We start from the raw sequence: 24,965 nt of genomic DNA on the forward strand, positions 1-24,965 counted from the left end.
TTTTCTATTTTAGCCTGACAAAATCCTGATTGTTTTTAGAGCATCCTATTTGCATTTTAGGCTTGGGAGGCTATGTTGTTGCTGAAATAACAGGATCAACAGAGCAGAAACCTTCCTTTTCTGCTTTAGTTCTCTCTTTTACACTGACTAGCGTACGATATATTTCACTTTGGAATCTTGTTTATTATTTGTTTTCCCTTCCGGAGTGTGAGTGCCATTTAGGCAGGGGGTTTTGTCTGCTTTGTTTCCCTCTGTATCTGCAGGTCTTAAAACAGTGCCTGGCACCCAATATATGCTCAATAAATATTCATAGACTGAAATTCCGACTTTGTCAAATAATTATGTCTTCAGGTTCAGAAGTCAGTGAAAGAATGAATGGTCACTGTGTTCTGATTGCTTTGTGGTCCATGTATATAAAGAGCTGTGATACTTCCATGAGTTTTTAAATATTTATTATACTTTTAAATGCTTCAGTATTTACTTAATAATCATAATTCCAGATTATCTTTTTAGTTACCTGCAAGCCAGGCTTATGTTTTTGTTATATATGTTGTTTTATTTTTTATAGTCCTTTAAATTCAGGTGTTTTGTTTTTGTTTTACTTTAGTTTGTAAACCCATTGAAATCAGCCATACCTCATGAACTGATCTGAAGACCTACTGTTTTGATATATTTTACAATTACCTAATTTGGGGTATATCATAGTGTCATTATATGACAGCCACTGCATTTTTTTTTCCTCAATGCTACATGTATTGATGGTATTGCACACCATATAAATGATGTTTTATATTTAATGACATATTGTAATTAGGTTTTGAAGTTTTGGATAATTTTGAGTATCACTGAAGTGTAATTATTCATTTGTTCCCGTTTGGACCACAAAGCTACTGAAAGGCCTTCATAAAAACACTTTATAGTCTTCCTTTATATACTTCATATAACTCAGTTACCCTAACAAAATAAGATTTTGGAGGGGCTTTGCTATTACTAAATATTGGACTAAAGGCTGTGATTGATCACCCAGCAGTGATTTCAAGGTGGTACTCCTGACATCACAAGTAACAGACATTTATCCATTTACAAATTGACAAGTGGAACCAGTTTAGTCGCAGAGATTTGGAGTTTTAGAACTCAGCAAGGCAGCTAGTTGCTGAGCAAGTTGGTTCTCCAAGGGCTTCTTGATTAAGGGGCCCCGATACTGAGAGTGTAGACAGACTTGAACATCAACCCAGGTGTTTCCTAATGCGTGACCGGCTCCGTATGGTACATTTATCATCTTTTAAATAAAACAGAGGTGCCCTCTGGAGGCCTAGTCAGTTCTTGATAGCATGTTAGAATCGTATGTTCAGCAAGTATTTGTGAGAATCTAGATATATCCCGTAGGTGGGGAGGTGAGGAACTTGAAAAAGTTGTCAGAGAAACTGTGCAGAGTTGTCAGATTTTGGAGAAACTATTGGTAGCTCTGATCACTGAGTGACTTTGTGGAAAGTCACCAAAGCCCTCCGGGCCTTAGTTTGAGTGCTTGTGGAGTGAGAGAACTGGACCATGGAATATGATAAATAAAAATAACTGTTTTCCCCTTAGGGATGGATGTGTTTCAGAAAGGTTTTTTGATGTAAGTAAAAAAATTATTTGACTGTTGGTCAACTAGAGTGATCACACTGGTATTTTGACTCAACATGTAATCGAATTAGTCACTACTAAAATCTAAATCTTACCAAGGTAGTTTATTATTCTGCTTGTCAATTTAGGGAAAAACAGTGTAGCCCTCTGCTCCATCCTCTGTGTCAGTTAACTGCAGTGTTAAGTTTCACATGACAAAGCATGATGGATAAGCATGTACTGTTCTAATTTAATTCAGACACTCCTCTCAACTGCAGGCATCAGCTTCATCTCTACTGAGCAGAAAGTCTAATGGAGCCTTGCACCATGAAGATCAGATTTCATTACCATTTTTCTCTGATTGCTTATTTATCAATAGACTTACTGCTTTCAATATTTAATGCTGTGGAATATTTTGGATTGTTTAATCCAACAAAATTCAAGTTTTCAAGGCCTCTAATAACTTTTTATGTAAATTCTAGTAATGAGACTACCATAAATTTTATTAGCAATAAAATCTAATCTAATTAAAAACACTTGCTACCATAAAATTGTATGCCAGGACACAATCTCCCCTACAACCCTGTAATTTTAAATTAATGTAGATAGGTTTTGTACTTAAAATAGTTCATGTCCTAGACAAATGTGCTATAAATAAAGGAAGCAGAGTATGTTCCTATTTAAAAATAACAATAAAAACATAAGGTTCTTAAATGATTTTTTAAAAATTTTTAAATGTTTTTTAAATTTATTTCTGAGAGAGAGAGACAGACAGGCAGACAGACAACGTGAGCAAGGGAGGGTCAGAGAGGGGGAGACACAGAATCTGAAGCAGGCTCCGGGCTCTGAGCTAGCTGTCAGCACAGAGCCCGACGAACCCACGAACTGTGAGATTATGACCTGAGCCGAAGTTGGACGCTTAACCGACTGAGCCACCCAGGCACCCCGTAAATGATTTTAAGATCATTTGATTTTCTTTGACATTGCATTGTATTTATATTAATAGTTTGGTGATCAGTAATTATAAATTTATTCTCAGAATTATTTAAGAAATTAAAGGAAGTATTCAAATTAACAGTATCACTGTGAAATATAATATAGTATGTACAGTGTTCTATTAACTCTTTAAAACTCTGCCTTTTTTTCTCCTGCAGTAAGTAATAAAGTAATAGAAAACCATCATTCAAGTTATGGATAGCATGAAGTCTTTGAAGAAATTTTGAGTCCTCTTTACAACATACTTTGGGAAGAATTAGGTCCACTTAAAACATTTGTATTTAATGTCTTTTCTTGCTGCAACTTTAGATAAGTTGCTTGTTTGCTTTTTCCTTAAAAAGGTAACTGTTATCTTTTTGAAAATAAAAAATAGTATCTTCACATTGTAAGAATATTTGGGAAATGTAGACAGTAAAAAGAAGAAAATAGATCTATTCATTATCCATCACCTCAGATGACCACAAATAACATATTGAGTCCATTTCCATTACTTATTCCACATTTACACATACATGCATATTCATAATAAATGTATTACATAAATGTTTACATTAGCTTATTAGCTTTTTGGTAATATACCTTGAGCATGTCTCAAGTTACTAAATTTTGTTTAAAAATATACTTTATATTTTTATTGAATTTTTAAAAAATGTTTATTTATTTTGAGAGAGAGACAGACAGAATGTGAACAGGGGAGGGGCAGAGAGAGAGGGAGACACAGAATCTGAAGCAGGCTTCAGGCTCTGAGCTGTCATCACAGAACCCGATGCGGGGCTTGAACTCATGAACCATGAGATCATGACCTAAGCGGAGGTCAGATGCTCAATTGACTAAGCCACATAGGCTCCCCTGAAAATATACTTTCAATAATTCATATTACATCACTGGCCTCTTAGGTTTCTTCTATTTCCTTATAATAATAAATGTAATTATCTTTGGGTATAAGGACATAGTAGAAGGAGCCAGATTTTGGAGTCAGACATATGCAGATTTCAATTCTAGGCATAATTATTTTTGGATTTGTGACTGTACATTATTTAGTTTTACCATTTAGAAGATAGGGAATCATGATGACCTCAAAGTATCTAAATATTAGAAGTAATGGGGCACTTGGGTGGCTCGGTCATTTAAACGTCTGAGTTCGGCTAAGGTCATGATTTCACAGTTCATGAGTTCAAGCCCCGCGTTGGGCTCTGTGCTGACAGCTCAGAGCCTGGAGCCTGCTTCCGATTCTGTGTCTCCTATTCTCTCTGCCTCTCCCCTGCTCACCTCTGCTTTTCTCCCTCCCAAAACAAATAAACATTAAAAAAATTTAAAAATAAAAATAAGTATTAGAAGTAGTATAGTGAAATCATTTTCATAAAACCCAGGTCATAGTTGCTGCTAAATAAGTATCAGTGTTATAACTGACAATTACTACTCTTTCAAGATTATTCAGAATTCACTTGCTGAATTAAATTTTGAATTTATGACTTTTCCTTATGGTGTCTCAGTATAAAAAGAAAAAAACTGTGAGTTTATGACCTGAGCTGAAGTCAAGAGTTGGATGCTTATCTGACTGAGCCACCCAGGTGCCCCTGCACCCCTGTACACCCAGCAATAGCCAAATTATGGAAGGAGCCCAAATGTCCATTGATTGGTAAATGGATAAAGAAGAGGTGGTACGTACATACAGTGGAATAATATTCAGTCATAAAAGAATGAATCTTGCCATTTGCAATGACATGGATGGAGCTAGAGTGTATTACGCTAAGTGAAATAAGAGAAGGACATACTATATGATTTCACTCCTATGTGAAATTTAAGAAATGAAACTTCTGAACATGGGGGAAGAGGAGAGGCAACCCATAAAACAGCTTCTTAACTATAGAGAACAAAATGAGGTGGGTGGGGGGAATGGGCTAGATGGGTGATGGGTATTAAGGAGGCACTTGTGATGAGCACTGGGCATTGTATGTAAGTGAAGAGTTACAAAACTCTGCTCCTGAATATGAGTACTAATATTACACTGTATGTTAATTAACTAGAATTGAAATAAAGTCACAAAAAAGAAAAATCCACTGTTAGCAAAAGCCACACCTGTAAAATTTTGCATGTAAAATCCTTTATCAGGGATTCCCTATGAGGTTGCAGTTGGATAAACATCCTTAAGATTCCCTGTGTCCTGTTGCTCATCAGAGAGTTGGCTACATATGCCTGAAAGATCCTTAGAAGGCCTTTTTTCCTGTATAAGGAAAAAAAAATATACAAGGCACCACCTAATATTCCCAAGGTGTTATTAAAGAGTACCTTTAATCACACACTTACCTTTATTTGTGGACCAGATCTTTCTGACTACACCTGCATTTTGCCTTTCCCTGAGCTTTGCTATTAGTTTGAGACTCTCTTGCTCTCTGAAGCGATAGGGAATGAAAAACAGTTTTATTTTGGAAAACTAGCAAATCCTGTCTCTTTATATTCCTTCCAAATTTTGCAGAAAAGCAAAAAAAAAAAAAAATTAACTCACCGTTCTCTTTGTGCATCTTATCCTCAGTAGCAAAAGGAAGGCAGGTGTTTTTTTTTTCAGTATTCTGCTTGAAATCTCCTCAGCTAGATCTTTGGATATCGTTAGGTGCATTTTTTATTTTCCACATCACTGTGGGCAATGATATTGCTAAATGTACTGCAGCCATGTAACAAGAGTCTCCTTTTCTGCCTCTCCCCAAAACAAAACCTAGTTTCCCTGGAGCTCTCACAGTTTCACTCTGAGGCCTATTAGTCTTCCACTAATAGTCTCCTTCAGGTTCCCACCTACTGTCTGGTCCAAAGATCAATACCAGATGTTTGGGTTTATTTAAAATTTTTAAAGTGTTTGTTTATTATTTTGGAGACAGACAGAATGAGTCGGGGAGGGGCAGAGAAAGGAGACAGAGAATCCCAAGCAGGCTCCGCGCTGCGGGGCTTGAACTCCCAGAATTGTGAGTTCGTGGCCTGAGTCAAAACCAAGAGTCAGACTCTCGACCAACTGAGCTACCCAGGTACCCCTGGGTTTATTCAATTTTTTAATGATCTCACTTCACATCTGATATCAAAGTGTGCTCCAGTTATATGTTGTTTTAAAAATAACTATAACTTTGTGACTTAACACCGCAGAAACCGTGTTCTTACCTGTCTGGCCTGGTGTGTGTGTGCTAGGCTTTGGGGCAGAGCTCCACTAGGTGGTTCTGGCACGGAATGTTTCATGCATTTGCAGGCAGATGGTGTCTGGAGCAGGGGCAGCGGAGGCTGAAGCAGCTAGGAGCTGTCCAGGCCTAACTGTGTTCACACGGTCTCCAGGCCTCTCTGATTTCTGTGGGGAACTTGGCTCTTTCTTTTAGAGCACTGTGTCCTCTGCATGGTGAGACTGCGGAAACAGCAACGAAAGACTTCAAGAACCCAGATTCTTTTGAGTTAGGGGGAGCTGAATCACATTTTATCAGCTGGTCTTGAAGCACAGAGGGTCACTCTACCATGATCATGAGCTTATCTAGATTTAAGGAGAGAGAATTTAGACCTCACCTCTCAAATGGATGTTAGAAGAGCATTTGTAGCGGGCGATATGTGGTCATTTTTAGAAAATAAAATTTACCACACTCCTTTGTATCTAGTCTTTATAGGTGAATTCTAAAGATAAAGAGTGTGGATATATATGTTGTTAGAGATGTAGATAGAACCTTTTGTGTTAAAAAGGAAAAAAAAAACCACTTGAGCTGCACATCCTTGCATCCATCTTCTAGTTTTACTAATTAAACATTCAGTGAATTTCAAGCGGTAGCATGTAATGGGATTCTAAATTTGATGTTTTTCTCTTGGCTAGGCCAAAATTAGGATTGTGGGTGGTACATGTTTTAGGTTATATCGAGTTCTCAAACATGCAAATTTAATGAATGCTAATAGTTTTAACTGGCCAGCGATTGAAACCGTGTTTTTGTAGGAGAAGAGGAAAAAATGTTCTGTGAAAATGAAAAGAAATGCCATCTCTTCCTAAAATCGAGCTCTGCATAAGTACTGACAGATTTTCCTAGTGATTCTTAAAATGAATCTTTGAACATATCAAGAACCATATGGTTGAGCTTCACGACTATGAAGAGCGAAGGCTTCATGAAAGGCGATGAGTGCGCAGCCGCTAGCATCTCCTTTCTTGGTGGCCACAGCCGCTCCGTGTGTCCTGTGTCACTATATCAGCGAACCCTGTGTGCTTCGCAAAACTTTCGACTGTTTCGGATATTTTTTTTGCCTGTGCTGGCCCCTGCTCACTGCATCTTTTCACTTCAGTTTCTCCTCTGCTTTCAGCAACCACGCTATTCAGCTGGGTTTTGTGGGAGCGCCAGGCATGCAGCAGCCTGTGAAAGCCAGTGACCAGAAAACCACTGCCTAGGTGAAACACGACTGTATCTTCACAGGGCTATCAGGGACGAGGCTCCATTTGGCCCTTTTTTATAAGGGTCAAAGGTGATATAAAATGAAAGGAAAAATACCAGAATGGATCATCACAGTTTACTGCAATTATTGTACCTAGGAGAGTACATCACTTTTTAGAAATCAGCCTGGCCCACTGATGATGAAAATTCAGTCACCACCACATTAAAGGCAGTGCTACTTAGTGAATTATTAACCACACTTTGGATGATGCTTTAAAATATATGCAAAGTGTAGCTATAGTGTAATAAGTTCCAACATAGGATTGTTTATTCATGTCATAGTCATAATTTTGCCTCAACAGTTTGCCTTCAGGGAAGTTTCTCTGTGATACATTCTGATTTCCAGCAAGCAGCTTAGTGAAATTGGCAGTAGGCTTGTTCATTTAATTATAACCTAATTTTAAGACTATTGAACTGTCTTTGGAATGAAGGAAAATTAGATCATAAGTACATGTAAGCCTGTAAAAGTGATAAATGACAAAATAATTTGAAAACCGGATCATAAAGTAACAAAAGTTACATGAAGTGAGTAGATAATTGGAATGTTAGATTTTGAAAAAAAATATTTTCAGATTATCTCTGTTTAGTTCATTTAGCATTTTAATTTTGCTGTGAAAGGTACTAACGGTTTATTTAGTGTGTTTATTCATGAAATTGAACTTGTCATTCACTTTACGTAGGAATTAAAATGTCCTATTTATTTGTTTTTTATGCCTTTGTTCTGCCTCTTTCTGGAATGGATCTCCTTTTGCCTCTTACCCTAGATTAATTTCTACTCACCCTGTTAAGACTTAGTTCCACTAGGGTCGCCCAGGTGGCTCAGTTGGTTAAGCGCCCGACTTTGGCTCAGATCATGATCTCACAGTTCATGGATTCGAGCCCCACGTCGGGCTCTGTGCTGACAGCTAGCCTGCTTCAGATTCTGTGTCTCCATCGCTCTCTGACCCTTTCCTTCTCATGCTGTCTCTCCCTTTCTCAGAAATAAATAAAAAACATTAAAAAAAAAAAAAAGAACAGATTCCTTTCAAAAATATATATAATATATATATATATAAAAAAAAAAAAAGACTTATTTTCAGTATCAGGGTGCCTGAGTGGCCCCGTGATTTAAGCGTCCAACTTTGGCTCAGATCACAATCTCACAGTCTGTGGGTTTGAGCCCTGTGTTGATATATATATAAGCTTAGTTTCACTACCACCTTTCCTTCCCATTGAACGAGGTGCTTATATCTATCACTTATGCATAGCTCTCGCATTGCATTTATGACTGTGCATTATAGCATTTACCTGTGTGCTACTTGGAGGCAGGAGTTGCGTTTCACTTACTTTTGTATGTTGTAGGTGCCTGGAATATGTAAGCATTCAAAATTGTTTACTGAAGGAACAAGTGATTGAATGGATATATGGTCCTATTTTATTTTTCATTTGAATCTGCAGTCTTTAATCATCAAATCCTCCTTCTCCTTGATCCTCCTTTCTTGTTTTGGAGCATAATGGCACCTCTCATTTCACATTTTCACGTAATTTTCACTTCTCTTTAGTTTACCAAGAAAGGAGAGAATAGTATTCAGGGCTTGGAAGTGGTGATGCCTATTTGCAGAAGGTCATACCAGCACTGAGCTGCTCTGTCTCATCTTCAACCTTGGAAGGTTGATAAGTTTTCATTTTTCATTTCTTAATTAGATGTTTGTTTAACCCCACAAAGGTTTTGTGAATATGCAAAAATACATAAATTATAGCTCCTGATTTCAGTTAAGGTACTATCTATAAGAAAAGGGAAACAAGTTTGAAATACAAGTTGGATTGCTATGGGTTTTCATAAAGGTACAGAAAGAACACAAAGGCTGTTTTGAGATAGAGAGATTACCTTGGCTGGCTTTATCAGATAGAGCTTCCTGAAGACAAGTTTGAGTAAAGTTGTCAACCCTTTTTACTTACATGCTGTGAATTCCATGACAAATAGACTGTGCAGAAAATTTGTCCCTTAGGGAAAATTGGGGGTAGTATAATATTTACATACGTGCTCTTTTTCCCCATGTGCAATTCTGATGAAATTTTGTTTTGGGTAGATAATAAAGGAATATCCCAAGTTTATCTTCTGTGGAGCGGTTGAATTTTTAAGTAAAACTCCTTCGGCTGGTTAGCCTATTTGCAGCTGGAGGAATGGAAGCTATATCAGTGGAAATCTTAGGACTGTGGCACCACATGATAGTTCAATCAGTTTTTAGTTGGTTGGTTTGCTTTCCTGGAATGTGACCGGGACTTGATTGTTTTTGCTTTTTTTACAGTTTAATTTAGGTTCCTTAATTCATTCACAGTTATTATTAAAAAATAAGAATTTAAATTGACCTTAAGAGTTGGGAAATGAAACGTTTTACTACCATTAGGGGCTTTATTTTCTACTCAGTGCAGTTCAGCAAAAGGTTTTCTGGTGTGTTTATTTGAACAAAAGAAATGTCATCTGTATCTGATCAATGTATCTAAATATTTTAATCTATGATGAGTTTCTCTGGTCGCAGTGGTGCTGGTGAATCAACCCCATTTATCCTTAAAGATTATTTCTTAGTGCAGCTCTAGTAGGTGAACTCTTACAGAATTACGTGCCACAAAATGATGCACCATTTACAGCAGATTGGATCAAGTGCTCATGTGAGCTTCACTAGAAGAATACCATGGTCAGTGTTACAGATCGTCAGAAATAATGTCAGCAAAATTCAGATACTGTTTCAAATGTTTGTGTATGTGGTTTCCTCTCATGAGATAAGTTATTCACAAAATATAAGCAAATGTATTCTAGAATTTATAGGGAGGGTGCACAAAATGCATATATTAGGCATTTCCAAAATAACTAATTTTCAAATAATTTAATTTTTATTTACTTTTTATTTTTTTTAACATTTTTAATGTTTACTTATTTTTGAGAGAGAGAGTGAGAGAGTGAGAATGAGGCAGAGAGAGAGAGGGAGACACATAATCCAAAGCAAGCTCCAGGCTTCTAGCTGTCAGCACAGAGCCCGATGTAGGGCTCAAACTCATGAACCACGAGATCATGACCTGAGCCAAAGTCAGATACCCAACTGACTGAGCCACCAATTTCTTTTAAGAATTCAGATATGATTTCTTCCTCCAGGTGCCTTCTCTGAGCTCAGTCTCCAGGAAGGGTTAGGTTTTCTGTGCTTGGCTTGTTTATTTCACAGTCATTGCCATTCACTGGTCTCTCTGCCATCATTAGCTTCTAGTCTGTCTGAGACTGAGGATTGTGTCTATAGTGTGAAACCCATAACAGGTCCTCAGTAACTGCTTTGTTGAATGAAAGCATAAATACATATTAAATATTGCATAAGAACCATTAGAATTGCTAATTAAAATTATAAATGGATTTGTCAGCAATATAAGTAAGTTGAAGTAGTCTTTAATAGAATAAAGCAATAAATAAGGGTATTCTAGGCCATCTGGGTGGTGTGATGTTATGTACACTTAGGAAATTAAGAAAATATCGTTGGTGCCAATAAGTCTGTGCACTGGCTTCCAACTGATATGTGGCTTGTCATCTGAACAAAGTTTTCAGCACTCACTTGGGACTTTTTATACATTATTTACCCTTTTTGATAAACTTTTTTTCAGTGGCTGCTATTGAAATGGATGCATTTTCCAGTAACACCTGATATACATTTTAGAAAATGTAGCTTTTAATTGGTATTGATTGCCAGTAAACCCACTGATAACTTTCATCAGTGTACTCTGAACTTTGTTATTCTGCCCAAAAGAAAATGCAGCAATCTTTGGGCATATAAATATTTAAAATTCTCTGCATAGAGGCCCTGTTAGTTCCGTGGATACTACTGCCACTATTTTAGCACATAAATACTCCTTCGGATTGCTTTCTCAGGTTGTATCCTTCTTCAAATCTCTACACAACTACTATGCATAGTTTCCCTGAAAGCTAGATTCATAGGTCTTTCAAAAGGACAGTCATGTCATTGAAATGAATATATTATCATTAATATTGTGGAATTATTTATTGCCTCATTTTCTGTCACAAGGGAGATAAGACGGGGAAAGAGGAGTGAATACTCAGGACATAAATGCTGATCAGGTCCCCCCAAATCACCCTGGAATGCACAATGTATCCCGACCTTACTAGCTCGCCACTTGGGAACTGGTATGTGCTTTCCCTTATATTTTCAGCACTACCAGGTGCAAACCAAGAAATCTGTCATATCTTTAGGAAGGAGACACAACAGACAAAGAGAGCAAGGAGCCTTAATATCAGAGTCATAGCATGCACAGAAGTTTTCCTTTTATTTATTATTTTATTTTATATTTTTTAAAGAGAATCTTAAGCAGGCTCTACACCCAGCACAGAGCCTGACACAGGGCTTGATCATATGATCCTGAAGTCATGACCTGAGCCCACATCAAGAGTAGGATGCTTAACTGACTGAGCCCCCAACTTGGGTGCCCCCAAATTTTCCTCTTTTAAATTTTTTAATGTTTTATTTCTAGGATAGAGAGAGACAGCGTGAGCAGGGAAGGGTCAGAGAGAGAGGGAGACACAGACTGAAACAGGCTCCAGGCTCTGAGCTGGCAGTCAGCACAGAGCCCGACGCGGGGCTCGAACCCACGGACCGCGAGATCATGACCTAAGCGAAAGTCGGATGCTTAACCGACTAAGCCACCCAGGCGCCCCCCCAAATTTTCCTCTTAATCTGAATTCCCACATCGTCAGATCCAGGTCTTCACCAGCTTAAGTGTTATTTCATAGATAAAGATTTAGATGTCATTCCATGAAAAGACACGGAAGTGTGGAAGTACACACATAGCGTTTTCAGTGAGTGAGCATTCGGTTTGGTGTACTAAGAGAGTGTTCCACAGGGTTTGTGTTGTGGGCACAGGAGAAATGAAACCTAAAGGGTAAGGTTAGGTGGAGACGGCAGAGACTACTGTATTCAGTGCTGAGAAGTTCAAACCCTCTGTTGTGGGCAAGAGTGCATGTTGACTTTTTCATGGCAGTGCAGAAGGTTGTTGGAGGAGAAAGGAGAGTGGGGACAGCACTAGATTTTAATATTTAAGGTTATATAAAAGTTAAATCTGAGTTTTGGTAGGAACAAAGGGAAGGGAAAAGGGAGGACAGACGAGAGAGATTTCAAAGATGGGCTCTTCATAGAGGAAGGGAAAAAAGGGAGGAAAACAAACCATAAGAGACTTAACTACAGCGACAAACAGGTTAATGGAAGGAGGGAGGCAGCAGGGGGTCAGCTAAATAGGTATTAAGGAGGGTGCTTGCGATGAGCACTGGGTGTTACATGTAAGTAATGGGTCATGGAGTTCTAGCCCTGAAACTAATATTGCACTGTATGTTAACTAACTAGAATTTAAATAAAAATCTGCAAAAACCAATTAAAAAAACAAATAGTCTTGAGTTTTAGTAACTAAATGGAATTGGGGGAGAGCTAAGTGGAATTTTCAAATTTTAAGTTTGGACGACTGTCATACTGTGTATGTACTGTGTATGTGTGTGTTTGCCATTATCAACAAAAATATATATGCCCCAAACTGGAAGACTTCAGTCTTTCCTCTAGGAATTAATATTGTTTTTCAACGGAAAAGTAATTTCTACTAAGATATGGCCCCTCTGGTATTACTGGAAAGTATAGTAGTAAGGGTCAAAGATTAAATGTGAAAAGACCAAATTCAGTTTCTGTATATACTTCTTTCAAACTTTGACATGTTGGACCCTTTCTTTACCTGCTTTGCACTTAGGTTCCTTATATGTAAAGTAGGGATACTTTCTGATTGGCTCGTCCTAATGAACAAATGAGATAACCTATGAAAACACTTGTTAAAAACCTGAAGTGCTGGGGCACCTGCATGGTGTAGTTGGTTGAGCGACTGACTCTTGATTTCAGCTCAGGTTAGGATCCCAGGGTCATGGGATCAAGCCCTATGTTTGGCTCCATTGCAGGCATGGAGCCTGCTTAAGATTCTCTCTCTCTCTCTCTCTCTCTCTCTCTCTCTCTCCCCCCCGCCNAAAAAGAATAACAAGAAAAGTAAAAAAATACCCTGAAGTGCTACATAAATATGAGTTGTTAGATTCGTATATACCATTAAGAGTTGGACAGTAAGAGAGGTTTTACTTCATCAGCATGGATCCCTTGATCCTGAGGACATGCTTTGATGCTCGTTTGCTCTCCTTTATGTTCTCCACTGAGTTACTTAAGCATCAGGTATTAGTAGCAGTTTGTATATGATTTTCTAAGCACAAATATTTATATGAAGCAATTGCTTTGATTCAGTGGTTCAGTACAATTATTTACAAAACAAAAATGTAAGGCTGATTATTAAATCGATGTCCTGTTAGTTAACATTATTTCATCTCTTTATTGGGTGATGGAAAGAAAAGTATAAGGATATTCTTTTTACTTTTAAAAAGTTTTTTAATGTTTTTATTTCTGAGAGTGAGAGACAGAGTGTAAGTGGGGGAGGGCCAGAGAGAGAGGGAGACCCAGAATCTAAAGCAGGCTCCGGGCTCCAAGTTGTCAGTACAGAGCCCGACGTGGGGCTCAAACCTACAAACTGTGAGATCATGACCTGAGCTGAAGTCAGATGCCTAACCGACTGAGCCACCCAGGCTTTCCATTACCTTTTCTAGTTTTATCATCCACCTATCCTCAGGTCAGTTCCAAACCTATTCTCGGTCAGCATAGGCTGAATACCCAGAAGGAAGCAAATTAGAGGAAGTGGAAAAACCACCTCAAAGTGCACTCCTGTGCAGTTTTCACCTGCTTCACAGTAGTTTAATAAAATGAGAGCTGACAAAAACTGGACAGACTGCTTCAGTCCAGCTCAAAGTATGATTTAATTCTTTCTCAGAAGTAGGGAAACCTGGGTGACTCAGTTGGGTAAGCATCTGACTCTCTGTTTCAGCTCAGGTCATGATCTCACAGTTTCATGTGTTTGCCCCGGTGTCAGGCTCTGTGCTGATGGGTGCAGAGCCTGCTTGGGATTCTCTCTTCTCCCTCTCTCTCTGCCCGTCCCCCTACTCACACTGTATCTCTCTAAATAAATAAATAAATGCAAAAAATTAAAAAAGTATATGACAATATTCAGATCCACCAAAATTCAGAAGTAAAATTAAGATTTTTTTCATGTTTAGTTTTTTTTATCCTGCTTTACTCCTTAGTTATTTTTGATACCACGTTTCAAGGAAATTTCAGATCCCATCAAGCAGGACAGCCAACAGAAACAACCATATTTTATATGACTCACACCAGAGTAGTAGATACCTCATTCATTTCTTGTTTAAAATTAGTTTGCTTTATGGTTTTCTTTCTGTTTTCTCTTATTTTTTTGAAATACATTTTGATTAGAAAAAATGTGGCCTTAACATGAATAATTATATTCCTTCGTTTCCCAGTTTATATCTTTCATATGAAAGCAGATTCATCATAGAGCAATAAAATAAACCAGTGTTGTTTTTCTTTTCTTTTATGGATGATCAGACTTCATGTGCATGCCTATTTTCATTTCCTGTTGAATTTAATCATTCAGTGATATTTTTATAGGCTATTGCCATATGATTAATGAATAATAAAAAAGGTCAGCTAAATTGTGATTGACAGCTGGTTCCCTCTCCATTGAGTGAGGTTTTTTGAGTCCTTCCTGGCCAGGATTTTTCCCTTTCCATCCTAAGGGATGTATGGCAGTAGCTTGTTGTATGGGATGCCCACCCCATTCCTCCTCTCTCCATTCAGCTGATCCCTCTGGTGTGGGTGATTTCAGGACCACCTTTATAACTCCTCCTTCCTTGCTGAGGACACTTCATGCTTTCTTGAGATTACATTTCCACTGCCCAACAAAATATACTGTAATTTTTTCCAGAAATAAGTGTTCTATTACATTAATATTATGTTGATAGTTATGGGTATTTGCATGAATGAAAAGGTCCCTGAATGGGTTGTTCTTGAATAAACTATGAATATCGAGAGGTCATCTACATCTTTAAGATGAAAGAAAAACCATTGTTTCAGATGTGGGGTAATCATCTGTCATTTGGATATTAGAACAATTCAGAGATAATGGAATTAAAAATTCTCATCATCATGATTCTTATTGACCTTCTTATTCTTAAAATAGTTTCCATTTTGGAGTGATAGTAGAAAACTTTGACTTAATGTGAATTAATTCTTTATCTTACGAAGTAAATATTAAGGAAATGATTTTAAGAACTGTATACTTTTTAAAAGTAAAACTTATTGAAATTATATTACAAATACTATGCTAAAAATCACTTTTGAGATTGTCTTCAGTATTATAAAAATATACATGTGGTTTTAAGAGAAAAACAAATACTGATACATAGGTATGAGCTGAGCTGCTATTATTAAGCTTGAAGAAACATTAATATAGTTTTAATATAAATCCAATTAGCAACAATGGTAGTATAAAAATTAGTTGATACGCCTGATGCTTTTCATCTCTTTATTATTACCTTATTTTATGAAATATAATTGAGCTTTATTATTTATTCTGGTTATATGTGTTCTATGCACTATGAATTTCCAAACACTTTCTATTTATAAGTGATAAAATGTTTTCGTTTAGTTTAGCCTTAGTTGGTGTGATACCAAATGAAAGTTAAAAAGGACATGCATTCTTTGCTCTGGTTTCCTTGTTTAGTTTTCTTCTTTTCAGTTTATATACAACATTGTTCTAGTTGAAAAGAACAAATGACCCGTTTATTAATTGTGCAGTCAATACTTCTCAAAACTAATAATGGATAAGTACTTAAACTGGCAGCAGTAAAGCTTAGTAGACTTGCACGTGACTTTCCTGTGGGGTCCCGGGGGCATAAAGTATTTATTACTTGGGAACAAAGAACCTTAGAGTTAAAGGTAAGTGACTCTGTGTGATAGAACTCATAGTAGGGCCTGTAAAGGAGAAAACAGCCCATCGTTAGCTACTAACTAGGCATATTGTAGAGTCCATTGCTTTCTTCAGAGTCATTTACACTGAAAGTCTCATATCCCCTCAGGTCTTTTTGATTTTTTTTTTAATGTTTTTTTATTTATTTCTAGGAGAGAGAGAGAGACAGTGTGAGCAGGGGAGGGTCAGAGAGAGAGAGAGTCACAGACTCTGAAACAGGCTCCAGGCTCTGAGCTGGCAGTCAGCACAGAGCCCGACGCGGGGCTCGAACCCACGAACCGCGAGATCATGACCTAAGCGAAAGTCGGACGCTTAACTGACTAAGCCACCCAGGCGCCCCCCCTCAGGTCTTTTTGAAAGACAAGCTTGAACTACTAATATTTTCCATGTAGACATTTGCCCCTGAGAATTGTCTCACTCTTTGTAGTGTAGTGTTAGGTATATTTGTAATATTCATATCTGATTAAGTTTGTCAACACATACTTTTAAGTCATTTGCTACTTAATCATTTTTTTGATTTTTTACCTCTGTCTTCAAAGAAGCATTACATTAAAGCATTAATATGATTGCATTATAAATCCAGTTTCTGATGGAGTACTTTACTATTACCAAACTAAAAATATTAATGTAGGTATTTATCATAATACCAAACAGGATTAGCACATTTTTTTTGTACTTGCATTTTTAAAAAAGTTTCTTTTAATCACTAAAAATTCTATCAGACTGTATAGGAATTCAAATTAAGTTAGTTTGAAAACTGAAATGATATACCACTAAATCAAGTATTTCTAATTCCTAATCTTTCATTTGTTATTAGCGTATTCATTTATTTAGCTAATCAGTGAGTTGTTATGCCTCTGCCAGGTACACTTTGGTGAGCCCGTGAAAATAATGTTTTAAGTTTTATTTGGTCCTAGTGTTTTCTGAAATTATATTTACTGGAAGTAAAGAGTAAATATCTAAAAGGCTAATAAGCACAAGAAAAGATGCTCAACATTAGTAGTCATTAGGGAAATACAAATTAAAGCCACAACGAGATTCTGCTTTATATTTATAAGTATTACCGTAATAAAAAACCCAGATAATTGGAACCCTCATACGTTGCTGTTGGGAATATAAAATGGTGCAGCCACTTTGGAAAACAATTTGAGAGTCCTTTAAAATGTTAGATATAAAATTACCATATTACTTAGCAATTTTACCTATAGGTATTTATCCAAGGAATATGAAAACATATGTTTATGCAGAAGCTTATGCATGAAAGTTCACAGCATTATTCATAGTAGCTCAGTAACAAATGTTCACCAGCTGATGAATGGATAAGTAAACTGTGGTGTATCTGTGCAATGAAATATTGTCCTACAGTGCAGAGAAATGAAATACTGATACCCAGTAACACAGGTAATAATTTTAAATTCATTTTACTAATAAAGAAACTAAGGTTGTATAACTTACAGTGTAACTTGAGAAAGACAAAAACTCAAGTCAGCTTGACCTCAAAACACTCACTTTTATGCCGTAATGAGTTGTTTGTTTGTGGTGTTAAATCGTCACCCTCATCTTTCTTTTCTTAAGGGCCAAGTTTTTGAAAGAGAGTTTTTCTATTCCATGTCTTACCTCCCTTCCTTACTTTCTTCCTCTAATGGAGGTAGCTCAGCCACTAGTGCTCTCTTTTCTTTTTCATGCCTGCTTTGCCGAAATATAATTCATACACCATAAAATTCACCCTTTGAAGATGTACCATTCAGAGATCTTTAGTGTCTGAGTCCTTTATGAATGTTGTATGGAATGGGCTTTTTCATTCCCTTTCATATTTGATCTTCCCATGGCAGGTGACATTGGCAGCCACCTCCCCCAACCCCCCCCAACTCCATCCTCACTTACCCTTTTCCTCATTTTCTCATTGTTCTATTTACATTCATTATTGTTTTGCAAGCTTCATGGACTTCTCTTCCTTGACCTACCTTTTATTTATTAAAAAACCTTTTTGTAATGTTTTTATTTACTTTTGAGAGACAGAGACAGAGCACGAGTCAGAGAGGGGCAGAGAGAGAGGGAGACACAGAATCAGAAGCAGGCTCCAGGCTCTGAGCTGGCAGCACAGAGCCCAACATGGGGCTGGAACTCACGAACCTTGAGATCATGATGTGAGCTGAAGTTGGACACTTAACTGACCGAGCCACCCAGGTGCCCCTTGACCTACCTTTTAAATGTTGATTTGGGGTTACTTATTATAATTGACTTCAGGAACCACTTATGTTGCTATATGTCTCACAGATTGACATTTTGGTTATTTATACAATGCCTATTTATTGTGCATTTATTCTGTGTGAGAGTCATTTTAGGCACATGAAATCTATGTTACTGAACTTAACTTCTATTGGAAAGAGACAAGCAATGACAAATAATAAAGAAGGAAACTTGCAGTTTTAAATAGTGTGGTAGTAGGCGTCATTGAGAAGGTGCCCTTTGAAAAGAGATTTGAAGGAGGTGTTCACCCTGAAGGTGTCTGCAAGAACATACCAGGGTAGGGACAGCAAATAGGAAGACCCCAAGGGCAACTCGTGAGGCACATTTCCGGACCGATAGGACAACAAGTGGGTTGGAGCTGAGGACATGGAGGAGGCTGTAGGCAGTGCTGTCAGACGCCGAATGAGAGGCGGGTCAAGTAGGGCTTTATGGATCATTATAAGAACTTGGGCTTTTATTCTACTTTGAGTAGATTATGAATATTATCTGATATTTTTAAGTGACCACTTTGGCTTCTGTGTTGAGAATAGGCTAATGGTGAAAAAAAGTTTCAAGCCGGAAAACATGAATAGAAGGTTAGCGAATTGCTACAATCTTCATCTTTCCTATGTTATAGATTAGTTAAGTGCTTAGTGACTGTATTCACTTGGCTCTGACACAGTTCATCATGATCAAAGACTAAATGCATTTTCTTTTTGTAGTTGTTCTCTCTTTTCTGTAACCTCTGCCTTGGCAAAGACCCAGCTACCTGAGGGAGGAGCCCCCTTTGACTTTTCCAGGACTTGGCTTTTTAATAGAAGAATAAGTTTCATAGCAAAATGGAAGGAACAGAAGGAGTTCCATATACCCTCTGCCTCCATGCATGTATAAGCTTGCCCATTATAGCAATCCCCACCAGACTGATCCTTTGTTATACTGATGAACCTATATTGACATATCATAAATACCAAAGTCTATAGTTTATAATTCAATCTTGGTGTTGGACTTGAGCAACACATGTATAATGACATGTATCTTCCATTATAAAGTCATACAGGGTTTGGGTTTTTTTTTTTTTTCCCTAAAAATCCTTTGTGCTCCATCTATCCATCCTTCCTCTACCCCACCTACCCCTCTCTGCACTCCCCCCCCCCAAATGTAGATCTTTTTCAGTCTCCATAGTTTGGCCTTTTCCAGAATGTCCTATAGGTAGAACTATATAGTAATAGGCATTTCAGGTTCCTCATTGTCTTTACATGGCTTGATAGGTCACTTCTCTTTGGCACTGAATAGTGTTCCTTTGTCTTGATGCACCACAGTTCATTTACTTGTCTACTGAAGGACATCTTGATTTTTTTCCACATTTTGGTAATTCTAAATAAAGCTCCAAGAACATCCTGTGAAGATTTTTGTGTGGACATACATTTTCAACTCCTGTGGGTAAATACCAAGGAGTGGGATTGCTGGGTCTTGTGGTAAGGGCTTGTTTAGTTTTATAAGAAGCCACCAAACTGTCTGCCAAAGTGGCGGTGCCATTTTGCATTCTCCCCAGCAGTGAATGAAAACCCACTTTGTTCTGCACTCTCATTTCCATTTGGTGTTGTCAGCGTTCCAGATCTTGGGGCATTCTAATACATGTAGAGTGGCGTCTCGTTTTAATTTGCATTTCCTTGATGACATATAGTGCGGAACATATTTTTTATATGCTTATTTGCAATCTGTGTATCTTCTTCAGTGAGGTATCTGTTATGGTCTTTGGGCCATTTCTTTTAAAAAATGGGTTTGTTTTCTTACTACTGGAATTTAGGAGTTCTTGTAAATTTTTGTTAACAGTCCTTTATCAGATGTGTCTTTTGAAACTATTTTCTCCTAGTCTATGGCTTGTCTTACATTCTCTTAACATTGTCTTCTATAAAGTTTTTAGTTTTATTTATTAAAAAATTTTTTATTTTATTTATTTATTTTGAGAGAGATAGAGACAGCGTGATCAGGGTAGGGGCAGAGAGAGGGAGAGGGAGAATCCCAAGCAGCCTCCGCACTGTCAGCATAGAGCCTGATGTGAGGCCTGAACTGACGAAACCATGAGATCATGACCTGAGCCAAAACCAACAGTCAGATGTTTAACTGACTGAGCCACCCCGGTACCCCAGAGAGTTTTTAATTTTAATGAAATCCAGTTTATCAGTTATTTTCTTCATGGACTGTATCTGGTATTATATCTAAAAGTCACTGACATGCTCAAAGTAATCTAGATTTTCTTCTATGTTACCGTCTATGAATTTTATAATTTTGCATTAACATTTAGGTCTGAGGTAATTTTTGTTATGGGTATAAGGCCTTTGTCTTGATTCTTTTCTTTTTTTTTTGCACATGGATGTCCAGTTGTTCTGGTGCTATTTGTTGAAAAGACTGTCTTTGCTACATTATATTGACTTTGACCCTTTGTCAAAGATCAGTTGACTATATTTGTGTGAATCTATTTCTGAGTTTTCTATTTTTTTTTTCATTGATCTGTTTGTCTGCTCTTTCTCTAACATCACATTGTCATGATTACTATAGCTTTATATTAAGTCTTCATAGTGGGTGGTGTCAGCCCTCCAACTTTGTTCTCCTTCAATGTTGGTGTTGACTATGCTGGTTTTTTTGCCTCTCCATATAAACTTTAGTGTTGGGTTGTCCATATCCACAAAATACTGTCCTGATAGGGGTTGCATTGAATCCATCAAGTTGGGAAGAACACTTTGTCAATATTGAGTCTTCCCATCTTTAGTTCTTCGTGTGTTCCTTACCCATCAAATTGAAGATAAGTTCTTAATAGCACATAACAGTTATTTAATTTTCTCCATTGACATCCACTGATAACTTTGTTAATTTCTTCTTTTTGCTACCCTATAATACTCAGTATTAATACCTAGCAGTTCCTTGAGAGAAATGCAGCATATGATTCTTTCATTCTTTTCTGACTTTCTGAAGTCCCTGCTTCGTCCACTTCCTTGCCTGACGTGGGCAGCATCTACTGAGTCTTCAAGGGCCTGATACAAAGGCATTATGTAGTACTGGATTCTGGTCAGACAGATTTGGGGTGAACCCCAGATCTATCTGTTAGTTAGAGGACTTCAGATCATCCACTTAATAACTCATGTTCTTTATCTTCAAAAAAGGTAGGGGCGCCTGGGTAGCTCAGTCCACTGAGCGTCCGACTTCAGCTCAGGTCACGATCTCACAGTTTGTGGGTTTGAGCCCCACGTCGGGCTCTGTGCTGACAGCTTGCTGAGAGAATGGAAACTGCTTTGGATTCTGTGTCTTCTTCTCTCTCTGCTCCTCCCCCATTCAAACTCTGTCTCTCTGTCTCCTAAAAATAAATAAATGTAAAAAAAAATTTTTTTTTAATTTAAAAAGGCAAAAGCATACTGCTCTATTAGGGTTGCTTTTAGTAGTTAATATTTCTAAGCCCCCGTACTGATGGTAATTGCTTAATGAATAATAATAATACTTTCTCTGGAACACATCCCTTCAGGAAGACCAGGGAAGAGATTTAAACTAAAGTCCATAGTTTTTATGAGGGCTTTGTCCTTGTGTTGTACAGTTTCATGGGTTTTGCCAAGTGCATACATAACACCTTGCATCTACTGTTACATGTCATCCAGAATAGTTTCACTGCCCTGAAATCCCCCGTGCTTCCTCCTGCACCCCACCCCAAACTTCTGGTGGCCACTCATCTTTTTATTGTCTGTAGTTTTTGCCTTGTCCAGAGTAATGTCATATAGTTGGAATCACAAAGTATATCGCCTTTTCACACTGGTTTCCTTCACTTAGCATTTGAATAGATGGTGTTAATGGAGTCATTGTCCAGATTTTCAGCTTCTGCGTAAACTCTTTATTAATATTGATCCGGCTAAGAGCAGTGGTTTCTTCATAACAATGTTTCTTTTATAAAAGAAAGGCACACTTTTATCTGTTCCAGACCTTACTGTGGTGCCTTGCCCTGGGGTCATAGAAACTTAACAATTTTAAAATTTCAGTTAATGCCTTAAATTTTTCTCGCAGAGAAGTATGATAGGGTAAACAATAAAAGACTTTTAATTATAAACTATATTGCATAAAAATTCTATGTGTGGGTGAGATTGAAATAAAAGTCAAAAAAGTGAAACAGTAATGTAAAGTTTTCAGCTTTTAGAAGATTTTATAAATTTATGATTTAAATGGATAATGGTTTCATTAAATTACTGTGGATTTAGATTCCATTGAATATTCTTATAACTTTTACTTTAAAATGTCCGTATTTCTGGGGCGCCTGGGTGGCTCAGTCGGTTAAGCGTCAGACTTCGGCTCAGGTCATGATCTCACAGTTTGTGGGTTCAAGTGCAGCATTGGGCCTGTGCTGACAACTCAGAGCCTGGAGCCTGCTTCGGATTTTGTGTTTCCCTCTCTCTCTCTGCATCTCCCCTGATCACACTGTCTCTCTCTGTCTCTCAAAAATAAATACATGTTAAAAAAATTTTTTAAATGATAAAATGTCCGTATTTCACCAGGGTAGAAATTAAATTATGTCCAGGTACCTATTATCACCACAGATGAAAAATTGTCAATGTTAACTTGCTAATGTGTGAGTAGTTCCATAATTTAAAAGGCCTTTAAAGGTCTGTAAGCAAAACCAGTTGAAGACTGCTAGCACGATGTATAAACCCCAAGTTTTTAAACCTGTTATATAAAACCTTTCATCGGTTTTATCCTCATCCTTTAAAAAAAGTTAACCATTTCCTGTTTCATCTGGTATGCCCCAGCAAGAAAGACTACTTGAAGTTCTGTATCATGTTTTTTCCCAGCTCTTTGTTTTTATGGTGTTATTCTTTCTGTCTTTGCCTCACTGCCTCCCACCCCTGCTATAATATGAAGAGACCCTGATTGAGGAATTACCCACCAAACCCTTCCTTCACATGGGCTGAGGTGCCCGAGCTCCAGGACTCCTCACCACCTCTGCTAGTCTTTACCGTCATGTGAATGCACTGTTTTGTAATTAGCTTGTTTTTCTCTGAAATTGGACTGTAAGGTCTCTGAGAGTAGGAACTATGTTTTATCTTTGCCTTCCCAACAGCCAGCTGTGTACCTCTCCTGAGAATAGGTTAATTTACTGGGCAAATAGTAATTACTGGATGAAACAAAGGTGGATTTTAATTGTTAGAAAGTTAATTCTTGCCCATAACTTTTTGGGGGGAGTCAAACTGTAAAAGGTTATTTTTGTTTTATGCTGGTTATTTTTCTGGCTCTAATATTTGCCCTTCCTCATAAGGTTTTCAGTAAACATTCACATGGAAATAGGATTTTGAACACATGAATGAATTTAACAATCACTCTTGTAATAGAAGGAGCATAGCTTGTGAGCAGTAAGACAAGGACTCTGGTTTTGGCTCTGCTGCAGACTTGTCATGTGACCATGGATGAGTTAACCAGCGTGGGGGGCGGGGGGAAGGTCAGTTTTCTCATCTGTAAAATGAGTAAGTGACCAGATTATTTCCAAGGTTTTCTTTTCTCTTGATTTACTCAAGAGACAGACTTGCAGTAAAGCAAACCTATAATTATCCTAGGCAAGAAGAATAGGAAATACAGACTTGATTTAGCTTCTAATCTCCCATACTGTGGACATTACATACGCTATATGTAGATAATGCTGACCTTGTTCATATCACGTGCAAACTACATAATGTCATGGCTTAGATTTTATCCTTAATCCATAAAAATAAAGTAAAATAATTCAAATTGTCATGATTGAAAATTTAGAAGTAGTTTATATAATATGTTGAGTCATATAATTTTCAGACTATATTTTAGCTGCTTTCGCCAAGTCTATTATTCGACCTGATTAAAGTAATGGTTTCCAGAGCCTTTTTATCATTCTGGAAGTGGAGTTACCTGTGTTGAAACACTTTTTTGTGACTAATGACTCCATCACAGCAGCCTTATTCAATGAGAAGCAATATTAAAGACAATTAACAAATGCTTTCCTGTGTGTTTCGGTCAGTCATAGGACGCAGTGATTCACTTTGATAGAGCTGGACTGAAGGCCATTTAGGTATACATTTTATGAAATGGTCGAGGTGATGTTATTTGGCCAAAACAAAGGCAATATTTCCATTCTTGTCTGTCATTTCAGCCGGCTCCCCCTCCCCTCTTTCTTCACCTGCTTGAGAAAAACTATTTCTTCAGACAAACCTCATAATTGCCCTTCTGTGCCTGATTTGGGCCTCAGGAAAGGCCCATAGCATCTGTAAAGCTGGCAGCAAAATGGTATTTCCAGGCAGGCACAGGGTTGCTGGGTAGTGAGCCAATCCACAGCTCTGTCGGAGCAGCTGAGAACTTCGCCGGAGCATTACCACGGTGTTCAGTAACACGGACCTGTGCCATGAGCAGCTAGCGCACCGAGCAAGTGTCAGGGTCAATATTTATAGACCACTACGTAGCTGCCTTGCAGAGAGAGAAAACGAGAGAGAGACACGCACACGAAGGGCAAGGCAAGAAAGACTCCAGTGGGGGGGGGGGGGGGAAACATTCATTTCCAGTATTTTTTCCTAAAAGGATTCTTTTTAACTGTCAGGTTCAAACTTCTGCTGAATCACAACCATTCACCGCTGAGCTATGACAAGAGACGAAACAAAAGTTAAAGGAGCAAGCCTGTCATAAGTGAGAAGGTAAGTAATTAGCCGGTTCAGTCTCGCTTTGACTCGTAAACTCCCTCTCCCTGTTGGCTGCTCTGCATCGGTACGCAAAGGGCTG

At 37.8% G+C, this 24,965-nt stretch overlaps 1 long non-coding RNA gene across 1 annotated transcript in view; it reads left to right on the forward strand.

Moving 5' to 3' along the window:
• The window catches only part of LOC144230122 (uncharacterized), a 201,595-nt gene that overhangs the window by 176,056 nt on the left and 574 nt on the right, over positions 1-24,965 (forward strand). Inside the window, exon 3 of the long non-coding RNA XR_013334698.1 lies at positions 24,787-24,880. This is a non-coding gene — a long non-coding RNA (uncharacterized LOC144230122). The remainder of the gene's footprint in view (positions 1-24,786; positions 24,881-24,965) is intronic.

This window comes from Crocuta crocuta, unplaced genomic scaffold (genome assembly GCF_008692635.1).
Source record: "Crocuta crocuta isolate KB4526 unplaced genomic scaffold, BGI_CrCroc_1.0 scaffold83, whole genome shotgun sequence".
NCBI classification, from domain to species: Eukaryota; Metazoa; Chordata; class Mammalia; order Carnivora; family Hyaenidae; genus Crocuta; species Crocuta crocuta.